Raw genomic sequence first — 12,189 nt, 5'->3', positions numbered from 1 at the left:
CTGACCAGCTAACACTACAAAAACTAATCAGAAAACAGTCAGGAACGTGACACCACCATCACAATCTCACCAAAGCAGCTAGGAATAACTACAGAGACCAACGTTGAAATACCTCAATACTCATCATAAAAAACATTTTATGAAAATACCGATGGTGGTACAGCCAAATGAAAGACAAACATAACTGTGAACCCAGCCAATATTTTCAGATCTTAAAGTGTTTTACAGCGAAAACAAACAATATAGCATTATATTAGGCTTACTACAATAGCCTACCGCACAAACAACCGCATTCATTCAAGGCAAACGTTAGCGATAGCGAATAAACAGCAAAAGATATACATTTTTCACTAACCTTTCTCAAACTCATCAGATGACAGTTCCTATAACATCATATTACCACAATACATATATGGTTTGTCGAAAATGTTGCCATATTTAGCGGCACAAATCGTGTTTAACAATGTGAATACGTAGTGAAAATGCAGAAATATGTCCGGAGAAATCTTTGGAGAGGCGCAAACCTAATCTAATCAAAATAACTAATCATAAGCTTTACTAAAAATACAATTTGGACAGCAAATTAAAGATACACTAGTTCTTAATGCAACTGCTGTGTTAGATTTTTTAAAAATAACTTTAGTACGACATACAGCTTACGTTATAGCGAGACAGCGCCCAAAATCAGGGCGGAATATACGTCTAAACATTTTCGCACAGAAATACGAAATAACATCATAAATGGCTTCCTACTATTTTGATGAGCTTTCCATCATACTCTTGTACAAGTTTTCCTTTGTCCAGACATAAATCGTGTTCGCGTTGTAGAATGTGTCTTCATCTGTCTAATTAGCTAACAAAGCTGGCCATGCGTCACAGAAGTGTCCAACTCACCATAACGCATAAACAAAGAAAATACCGAAGATCGCAACAACTTGAGTATACACTGATATAAGTCGGTTAAAATAAACTAGTTTATGATGTTTTTAACACATATTATCAAATAAAATCAGAGCCGGGTATATCTAACTGTCTATAATGAAAGCTTTTCAGAAGCGCAAAATCCTGAGGTCCTTCCGCGCCAAAGCTAACGGTGAAAAGACTAGACCCACCGTTCCAAGAGGTCTTGCTTCGGCCTCACAATGAAGCTATTACACCCATTCCACCTCTCACTGCCTACTGACATCTAGTGGAAGGCGTTATGCAGTGCATGTAGACCCATAGATTCCATGCAAAGAATAGGATGACCCTGGGAACAGAGCCCCCGATTTCAGATTTCTCAACTTCCGACAGGAGTTATTGCCTGCAAAATTGAGTTCTGTTTTACCACAGATATTAAAATTCAAAACGGTTTTAGAACTAAGAGTTCTATCAATAGAATAATAAATATGCATATTGTACGAGCAAGAATGGAGTACGAGGACAGTTTAATTTTGGAACGATTTTTTACAAAGTGAAAAACAGCGCCCCCCCTATTGAAAAAGGTTAACCTTCTTTTCGCAGAGTGTACGACAAAGGCTTGTTCTTCGAACGTATACCATACATATTGCCATTTACCTCAAGCTCATTGCTATTCTTCCAAGCTAGATTTTCAAGATGATCAGTGGTCATTGGGCCAAATTACAGTCAAATCAACGATAGACCGGTCCTACCTTGTGTTGCGCAATGAGGTCATTGATTGGTCGTCTTCATAATCGAGTTTGTTTCGGTCAATACGTCCCGGGAAAATAACCATCATGTTATGTTGTGTTATGCATAGTCCCGTGGGAAATCTTAATTGGCATTGGACACAAGCTTAAGGCTTGATTCACAGCCTTTAGCTGGCACCTTTTGAATGAGGGTGTTTAGTGATTAAAGGCCGAAACACCACTGATTCGAAGGCACAACTTACTGAGGATGTGTCCAAAATTGACATCTTAACCCGTCTAAAGAAAATAAACCTCCATGCCACCTGTCAACCATCACGCGCAAATCTCATTCTGAGTGCACTCACATTATTGGCACAATGGACAGTTTTAAACATCTCGTCCCGTGTTTTATGATTCTGATTATCTGGACTAGTCCAGTGACTCTGTGAAAGGACAGCTGACAACCATAGGAAAGTCTGTGTGGACAGCCTGCGAGAGACAGCTGACCGGAGGGAAATAGACCCCAATGGGGCTGTAATGGGCTAGCTACCCATGTTGGAGTCTCCGACGCTGCTTCAAGTATGTTGGCAGACACCCGCTAAGTGCTACTGAAAGTCAACAAAGGAACATACCCCTAGAGCCTGCGAGAGCTGCGCGGCGCAAGATGGCTCAACGACTGATCACACGGCTACGGACCCAAGGAATGGAAACGACTACGAGTAGGAACAACTAGCACGAGACAACCATAACAGCAGCAGGACACAACCACTTTCAGGTGTGCAGCTGTGTTGGGAGAGAGTAACATCGGCAAGGGGGTTAAGGATCCATCAAGGAGGAAAAAGGTGCTTTGCGCGAGAGCAGAGACAGGGACCTCGCATTGACCAGGTACTTCTTTACGAAGCAGCCAGTCAAATCCAGTCGATGAAGCCACAGCGACGGGACGCAAACCAAAGTTCGCAGGAGCATCAGCACCCCTGTTAACGGAGGAGGATAACACAAGCCACAGAAATGCCGGTGGATTGAACTCACCCAAACCACAAGAGACCTCTAAAAGAGGAAAAGGTCAAAGGGCACAGACCGAGTGTGTGAATGGCCCAAAGCTGTTGAAAAGAGAGAGTGGGAAACAATCAACAACGACTGACAAAAATCTTGGAACACAGGTAGGAACAGCCAGAGAAAAAGCTTGAAGGATGCGGAGACATTATCTACCACTACGGAAAGAGCGCTTGTGAGTAAAAAAGGTAGAAGTGGCAAACAACCACCCGCGCCAGCCAAATCTAGGAGCAGCAAGAGATCGAGATTACTGGTCAGAGAGAGAGGCAGCTGAGAAAGCAGTGAAGAAGGCCTCTGATGCAGAGAGACGCAAGGTCTCATGCTACTCCAAGCAGACATCAAATTCGGCTGGACAACCTTGAGAAGAGCGAAAACTTAAGGAAACTTCGTAGGAAGAAGGAACATCAAGAACACGTTCATATAAAAAAAAAACTTAAAGTTTGTCAAAGAACTCTTCGCCCAAAGCGAAAAAAGTGCGGCAATCCTAAAAACTCAAAGCCAGAACTGGAAGAATATCTGGAAAAGGTCCACCAGACACAAAAGGCATGAGCAGATAATCATCCACAGACATCCCACCTATTTCAACACCAGAATTCAATCTGAAACTGACCTCCAAATGGAAGGAAGTAGAGAAACGTTGTCCGACGAGCAAAGCGGCCTCGCTCCTGCGGCCTAATGGAGTACCATATAAGCTCTACAAAAACGCCCCGGATGTTCTACGCTTTCTTTGGAGGCTCATGAGGGATAGTGTGGCAGAAGAATAATATCAAAGCATGGCGAAGGGCTGGTGGTGTGATTAATCCCGAAATAGGATGCGAACCAGACATCAGTCAATTCCGACCAATCTCCCTTCTCAACGGTCGAAGGAAAGATCTTTTTCAGTATAATAGCACAGAGGCTGTCCTCTTCCTGGAAAGGAACAAGTTACATTGATACATTCTGTACAGAAAAGCAGGCATTCCGCGTTTTCCCTGTTTGCCTGGAACATACTAGTATGATTTTGGCACCAGATCCAAAACAGCTAAGAGGACAAGAGAACTCTATGTCATCTTCCTCGACCTGGCCAATGCCTTTGGCTCAGTTCCCCATGAATCTCCTCTGGAATATTCAAAACTTTTCCCACATACCAGAACCGCATCACTACACTGGTAAAGGCCTATTTCCAAGACCTGCAATGTGTGTTTCACAACACCTGACTTCACAACAACATTGGGCAGCGCTTGGAAGTGGGCATAATGGCAGGCTGTACAATTTCACTCTTGGCCTTCACTATGCCAATGGAAGTCATCAATCAGGGCATCGAGATGGGTTGGTCGGCGGTGAGAAAACTAAGGAAGGGGCTCCGTCTCCCACCTATCCGAGCATACATGGATGACATGACTACACTGACCACCACTGCAGCATGCACCAGCGGCTACTTGCAAAACTGGCCAGGATAACCATCCAAGTGGGCCCGAATGAAAAATCAAGCCAAGCAAATCTCGAAGCATCTCCGTAGTCAAGGGACGGCTTAAAGATGTGAGGTTCTTGCATTGGAGATGACCCGATACCAACGGTGTTGAGCAACCCCGCAAGAGCCTGGGTAGATGTACAACGAAAGCCTCCGGGAATAAAGATCAAGTTGCACAATTAACCTTTCACGAGCCTCTACCTCCGGGTCCGGGAGCACCCCCCACCCCCCCCAACACACTGATTAGCATAGTAGCATAGCCTTCACAAGTAGATAGTAGCATCTAAATATCATTAAATCACAGTCCAAGACACCAGATGGAAAGATACAGATCTTGTGACATAAAGCACCATTTTCAGATTTTTAAAATTTTTACAGGGAAGACAAAATATGTAAATCTATTAGCTAAACACGTTATAAAAAATACACACTATCTCTAACTGCCCATCAGTTTCTTACTCCTTCAGGTGCTATCACCAATTCGCGGCTCAACTAAGATATTGATATCCACTAACCAAAGAAAAAACCTCTTCAGATGACAGTCTGATAACATATTCATGTATAGGATAGTTTTTTAGAAAAAAGTGCAGTATTTCAGGTAGGAAATCACAGTTTACAATTGCACCAACCATCACAAATCGACATAGAATTACCTAGATAGAGCAACGTGTTGACCAATTTACTCATCATAAAACATTTCATAAAAATAGACAAAAGCTAGCAATGGAAAGACTCCAGTTCTTTGTGAATTTCAAGACCATATTTAGATTTCTAAGCGTTTTTCAGCGAAAACGACAATAAATGATAAGTTAGCATACCACAATGTGCAAACGTTACCAGAGCCATCGATCAGCCAAAGAGCCGCTATAACGTAATCCCGCCTAAAATATATTAATTTTTTCACTAACCTTCTCAGAATTCTTCCGATGACACTCTCTGTAACATCATTTTATACAATATACATATAGCGTTTGTTCGAAAAAGGTGCATATTTTAGCCATACAGAAACCGTGGGTTACACATAAAAATACTAGGAAATCAAGCCTAATATGTCTGACGTCATCTATCAGAGTGATTCTTAGTTTTAATTGAAAGCTAATCATATACTTGACTAAAAAATACAGGGTTGACAGCAATCGAAAGACAAATTAGTTCTTAATGCGCAACCGCTGATTTCACATTTTTAAAATTATCCTTACTTTTTCAATACAGGGTGGCCAAGTGAAGCTATACCAAACAAAATGCGCGAAATCATGCGTGTTAAAATATTTCGACAGAACAACACGATGTATATCATATTAAATATTGCTTACTTTGAGCTGTTCTTCCAATCAGATTCTTGGCAATGTATCCTTTCTTATGTTATAAACGTCTTTTGGTCGATAGATGTCCTCTTCCTTCGAAATGTCCACCACCACGACCGACACCCTAAAAACGTGTCCAAACTTTCCAGAGTGCACAACAAAACAATCCTCAAAATCGCACTAAACGAGAATATAAATTTGATATTAAAACGGTTCAAATTAACTACATTATAGATGTTTTAAACACTATAACGACTGAAAAACATGAACCGGAGAAATATTGCTGTTAGAAAACGATTTGGGAACGAGCAGGTCCGATGGCCTTGACGCTTCAGGCGCACGTTGAGAAAGGGGGCGTCTCTTGTACATTTTCGTCTTTTGTAAATGGCTTGTGAACGTCCCATTTCGATTTCATTGAAAACGTGATGACGTACAGACACAGAGAAGACGTAGGCAGTGTCGGTTTCATTCATAGGCATTCACTGTCGCCTTATAAACAGACCCCAGATCAGGAAGGTAAATTTTCTGAATCTGAACCCTTGTCATGAAAAGTCTGTAGAAAAGTTGTTCTGGTACCACTCAGAGACAAAATTCCAACTTCTAATAGAAACTAGAATGGTGTTTTCTATCCAATAATAACAATAATATGCATATTTGTACGATCAAGAATTTACGCCGAGGCAGTTAATTTGGATGACACAAATATGCTAATGCGGAACAGCAACCCCTATAGTTGCAAGAAGTTAAGGACAGGACATGGCCGACGGTCTTGAGAACAGTCAACAAGACCCTAGCTGCCTGCGAGAAGCTCCAAAGTTGGTGCCTACAGTTTGGACTTCTCCCCCGGGTAATGTGGGCCACTCCACCGTCTATGAGGTCCCAATTAACAACAGTGGAGAAGATGGAGCGGAACCATTACCTCATACGTTAAAGAAAGTGGCATGGGTGTCCCACGATTGGCATGAGTAACATCGGCCTCTTATGGCAAAGGGGTCCTTGAAACTACCTCTTACAAGTCTAAACGAGGAGTACAAGGGCTCTAAAGTAAGACTTCAAGATGACATTGAATGACTCCAAAGACAGACCATTAGGCAAGGCTCCAACTCCCCTAACAAACTGGAACGGAAATGGAACATATCCAAGGCTGTGCAGAAGCAACATCAGCCCTTGAGACACCAAGAAATTGTGGGGACATAATTCCAGCATGGAAAGGAGGCTTTGGCCTGGCAAGCAAGCAAACCAACGTTCCATAAGGCAACAACATCGGACGCAGGAAGCTGTGGTCGAGGAGGTGCGCAGACAGGAGGAGACTAGCAAGAAGTGCAACAGGGCTGTCTCTCTTGCCTAAAACAAGGGCAATGGACGCGGTGGAAGGCCTGGTAGAGGAGAAATGATCAACTGGGTGAGCTTGGCAAATGAGGGCAAGCAACATTCAGCTTCATCAATAAGAGTGTTTATGATGTGTTCCATCCGCAAAAAACCTACATCAATGGTATGGCCGATAACGCCGACCTGCCCCTCTGCCCAGCTCCAGCGCTCTCAGGCATAATAATGACAGGTTGCAGACAGCCTCTCACAAGGCCGCGCTACACCTGGAGCACAATCAGTCCTCAGAGCCTGGCTGCAGCACTTGAGACCAAAGGAGTGCAACCAATTCATTACCTCCAAAAACAAGCAATCCCGTCGAAACAACAACATTCATCCGGGAGGGACAGAAAAGGTCCAAGCATCCTCACAAAGCCAGAAAACTGGACACCTAGGCATGGCCCGGGACTGGAAGATGCTTGTCGATATTGGCCAGCAACTCATTTTACACCTGAATTGCTTCTACCAACCTTAGGCCAGACATGTACTCTGGTCCCCTTCACGAAAGGCTGTGTACATCATAGAGCTCACAGTCCCGTGGGAAAACTCTGTTGAAGAGGCCTACGAGCGTAAAAAACTGCGTTACACAGAGTTGGCAGCAGACGCAACTCAGCGTGGCTGGAATGCAAAAGTCTGGCCAGTTGAAGTGGGATGCAGAGGATTCGTGGCTTCTTCCACCATCAGGTTGCTGAAAGAACTTGGAATCCATGGACAGGCTCTGCGGCAGACCTCAGAGCAATTTCTCAAGCAGCTGAAAGAGGCAGCCAGTGGATCTGGATCAACGGAAGACCCTTGCTGGGCTATAACTTCATGACCCCCCACCCCCACCTGAGAACCCAATTCAGATCCTCCAACTTGAGGAGGGCATATGAGGTATGCGGTCAGCTGTAGGGGCTGGCTCAGGGAAGAGGACGCCCCTGCCTTGCATGAGTCCCGTGGGAAATCTTAATTGGGCATGGGACACCAAGCTTAAGGCTTGATCACCCTTTAGCTGCGCCACCTTTGATGAGGTGTTTAGTGATTAAAANATTAGAAATGTAGGACCCATTTTAATACAGTAAACCTCCCTTCTCTGACATGCTGGTCCTCTTGGATATTAACCTTTCACGAGCCTCTACCCGGGTCCGGGAGCACCCCACCCCCCCACACACTAATTAGCATAGCTAGCATAGCTTCAAAAGTAGTAGTAGCATCTTAAATCATTAAATCACAAGTCCAAGACACCAGATGAAAGATACAGATCTTGTGAATAAAGCCACCATTTCAGATTTTTAAAATGTTTTACAGGAAGACAAAAATATGTAAAATCTATTAGCTAAACACGTTAGCAAAATACACCACTATTCTAACTCCATCAGTTCTACTCCTTCAGTGCTATCACCAATTCGGCTCAACTAAGATATTGATATCCATAACCAAGAAAAACCTCTTCAGATGACAGCTGATAACATATTCATGATATAGGATAGTTTTTGTTAGAAAAAAGTGCATATTTCAGGTAGAAATCACAGTTTACAATTGCACCCACCATCACAATCGACTAGAATTACTAGATAGAGCAACGTGTATGACCAATTTACTCATCATAAACATATTCTAAAAATAGACAAAGCCATAGCAATGGAAAGACCAGTTCTTGTGATTTCAGACCATATTTCAGATTTTCTAAGCGTTTTTCAGCGAAAACACAATAAATCGATAAGTTAGCATACACATGTGCAAATGTACCAGAGCATCGATTCCAGCCAAAGAGCGCTATAAACGTAATCACCCCAAAATATATTAATTTTTCACTAACCTTCTCAGAATTCTTCCGATGACACTCCTGTAACTCATTTTACAATATACATATACAGTTTGTTCGAAAGGTGCATATTTAGCCATACAAAACCGTGGTTAACAAAAAAATACTAGGAAATCAAGCCTCAATATGTGTCTGACGTCATCTATCAGAGTGATCTAGTTTAATTGAAAGCTAATCATATACTGACTAAAAAATACAGGGTTGACAGCAATCGAAAGGCAAATTAGTTCTTAATGCAACCGCTGATTTACATTTTTAAAATTATCCTTACTTTTCAATACAGGTTGGCCAAGTGAAGCTTATACCAAACAAAATGGCGAAATATGCGTTTAAAATATTTCGACAAAGAAACACGATTTATCATATTAAATATTGCTTACTTTGAGCGTGTCTTCCATCAGATTTCTTGGGCAATGTATCCTTTCTATGTTATAAACGTCTTGGGTCGATAGATGTCCCTCTGTCCTTCGAAATGTCCACCACAAAACGACCGACACAATCTCTCTCCTTTTTTTTTAATGGACAAAATGTCCCCCATTTCCACTTTTATTTAAATACTGCACCATGTTAACAATATGTTGACTATTCTATATGGAATGTTTATAATATCTTAAAATGTGTTGCCTTGTCCCTCTGAGTTCTACATGGAACAGGTCAAAGTTCAATTTACATTTGGTCAGTTCCATGATGTCATTCATTCTATTCTACAAACACATTCAATGTACACTCATCATCAGCTGTATCAAAGGGGGGGACAAACCCTGAAATGACCCGCCTTTGGTGTCTACAACATGGTTGTTGTAGAGGCAGTTGCCTGGGAAACGCCCCCCTCAAGATTCTAATGATGACATCATCTCCATCATATGGCATCAATGATGACATGCTTCACAGCTCAGGCCGAGYGAGAGGGGMAAGGAAATCAGAGGAGCACTSCTCTTCGCTTTGACACTTCACACACTCATACTGTGTGTRCAGTGTTCTGTCTGTGCTGTGTGCCAGAGGACTACAAAAGGGGTGACACCCCCCAACACCCCATTCTATCCAAGCCTCCTGTTCCCTTTTAAAGTAGGGAGACAGTCCCTCACCCACTTCTTTATTCTTTGTATTCATTATTCTCCTCATCCTCCCTCTGTCATATCCGGACGGTGCATGGTGGCCATGGTGGTCAGTGTTGTTAGGGTTGCCATGGTTTCCTGTCAGGATTTGGCCAGGATTGTTCAGGTTTTGGTCACTAGATGCCCCCATTGCGCCTTTTTTGAACCTTTTGTTTTWCCCTTMTTCTAATTATTATTTGCACCTGTGTGTCATTTCCTTGTAGGTATTTAATCCCTTTGTGTTCCTCAGTTCTTTGCYCTGTGTTTGTATGTTAGCACCCAGCCCCAGCCATGCTGTGAACATATATTTATCTTGTTGGATTTTCCAGAGGTTCTCTGGTTTTGTTCTTGTTTATTTTTGATTAGTCTTTTGAGGTTTGTTTTTTCCTGCTGTTCTTACCACTTTGTGGATTTTCATTGTATTTTGGAGGATATCCATTTTTTCTCTTGGCTTTACGTTGTGGATTTATATTTTWGCCTGAAGATKTTTTACCTTGATTAAACCACCGTCTCTAGTACTGCAGTGTCTGCCTCATCTTCTGGGTTCTGCCGACTATTAGTGACTGTTTCTCACACCGGGTCCTGACAGTTTCCTGTCTCTTCTTCTCTGGTCAGGCTTCTGTTTGCTAGCAGCATACCACCCTGCATCCCATACCACCCTGCTGGCTTGCCTCTGAAGCTAAGCAGGGTTGGTCCTGGTCAGGCCCTGGATAGGAGACCAGAACGCTGCTGGAAGTGATGTTGGAGGGGTAGTAGGAGGACCTCTTTCCTCTGGTCTAAAAAAACGATATCCCAAATGTCCTGTGTGGTTGTGGTCTTTTGGATGGGATGTTAAACTGGTTTCCTCTAAGTGTTTTTTCTCCAGTGTATGCTTTCACCTGCCTGCCTAGATGGAACTCCTTCAGGTCTCTGCTGCCAATGACTGGAACGGACTGCAAAAATCTCTGAAGCTGGAGACTCTTACCTCCCTCACTAGCTTTAAGCACCAGCTGTAAATAGCCCATCCAATCTACCTCATCCTCATACTGTATTTATTTATAATTAATATTAATATTATATTGATAAATCTTGCTCCTTTGCACCCATTATCTCAACTTGCACATTCATCTACTGCACATCCTACCATGCCAGTGTTTAATTGCTATTTTGTAATTACTTTGCCATCTGGCCTTTTTATTGCCTTACCTCTCTTATCCTACCTCATTTGCACATGCTGTATACAGATTTTTTCTACTGTATTATTGATTGTATGTTTGTTTATTCCATGTGTAATTCTGTGTTGTTGTATGTGTCGAACTGCTTTGCTTTATCTTGCCCAGGTCGCAGTTCAAATGAGAACTTGTTCTCAACTAACCTGCCTGGTTAAATAAACCTCTCTAGGGTATGTGGACAGTAGCGTTAAAGATACACTTGTTGTAATCCAGCCAAAGTGTCCAATTTCAAAAAGGTTTTACGACGAAAGCACACCAAACGATTATGTAAGGTATGAGCCAAGTCACAGAAAAAGACAGCCATTTTTCCAGCCAAAGAGAGAAGTAACAAAAAGCAGAAATAGAGATATAATGAATCACTAACCTTTGATAGATCTTCATCAGATGACACTCATAGGACTTCATGTTACACAATACATGTATGTTTGTTCGGTAAAGTTCATATTATATCCAAAAATCTGAGTTTAGGCGGGACGCTACTGTCTCACTTGGCAAAAAGCCAGAGAAATGCAGAGCGCCAAATTCAAATTATTTACTATGAAAATTACTATAAAAATCTAACTTTCATTAAATCACACATGAAAGATACCAAATTAAAGCTACACTGGTTGTGAATCCAGCCAGCATGTCAGAATTCAAATAGGCTTTTCGGCGAAAGCAAACGATGCTATTATCTGAGGATAGCACAATAGTAAACAAAGACAGAGATGCATATTTCAACCCTGCAGGCGAGAACAAAACGCAGAAATAAAAATATAATTTATGCCTTACCTTTGACGAGCTTCTGTTGTTGGCACTCCAATATGTCCCATAAACATCACAAATGGTCCTTTTGTTCGATTAATTCCGTCGATATATATCCAAAATGTTCATTTATTGGCGCCTTTGATCCAGATAAACACCGATTCCAACTTCCTAAACGTGACTACAAAATATCTCAAAGGTTACCTGTAAACTTTGCCAAAAAATGGCAAACTACTTTTGTAATACAACTTAGGTATTTTTTAACGTTAATAATCGTCAAAATTGAAGACGGGATGATCTGTGTTCAATACAGGATAAAACCAACTATAGCTAGCTTTCTGGTCACGCGCTTCTAACAGGACACTTCATGTGACTCTCGTTCAAATGGTCGTACTTCTTCATTACACAAAGGAATAACCTCAACCAATTTCTCAAGACTGTTGACATCCAGTGGAAGCGGTAGGAACTGCAAGCAGGTCCCTTAGAAATCTGGTTTCCCAATGAAATCTCACTGAAAAGAGAGTGACCTCAAAAAG

At 42.0% G+C, this 12,189-nt stretch overlaps 1 protein-coding gene across 1 annotated transcript in view; it reads left to right on the top strand.

The window, feature by feature from the left end:
* Positions 1-12,189, top strand: part of LOC139029501 (uncharacterized) — a 140,943-nt gene that overhangs the window by 16,226 nt on the left and 112,528 nt on the right. The gene's annotated exons all lie outside the window — the stretch shown is intronic.

Source organism: Salvelinus sp. IW2-2015, linkage group LG3 (genome assembly GCF_002910315.2).
Source record: "Salvelinus sp. IW2-2015 linkage group LG3, ASM291031v2, whole genome shotgun sequence".
In the NCBI taxonomy this organism is placed as follows: Eukaryota; Metazoa; Chordata; class Actinopteri; order Salmoniformes; family Salmonidae; genus Salvelinus; species Salvelinus sp. IW2-2015.
This window is presented reverse-complemented; position numbering and strand designations above follow the sequence as displayed.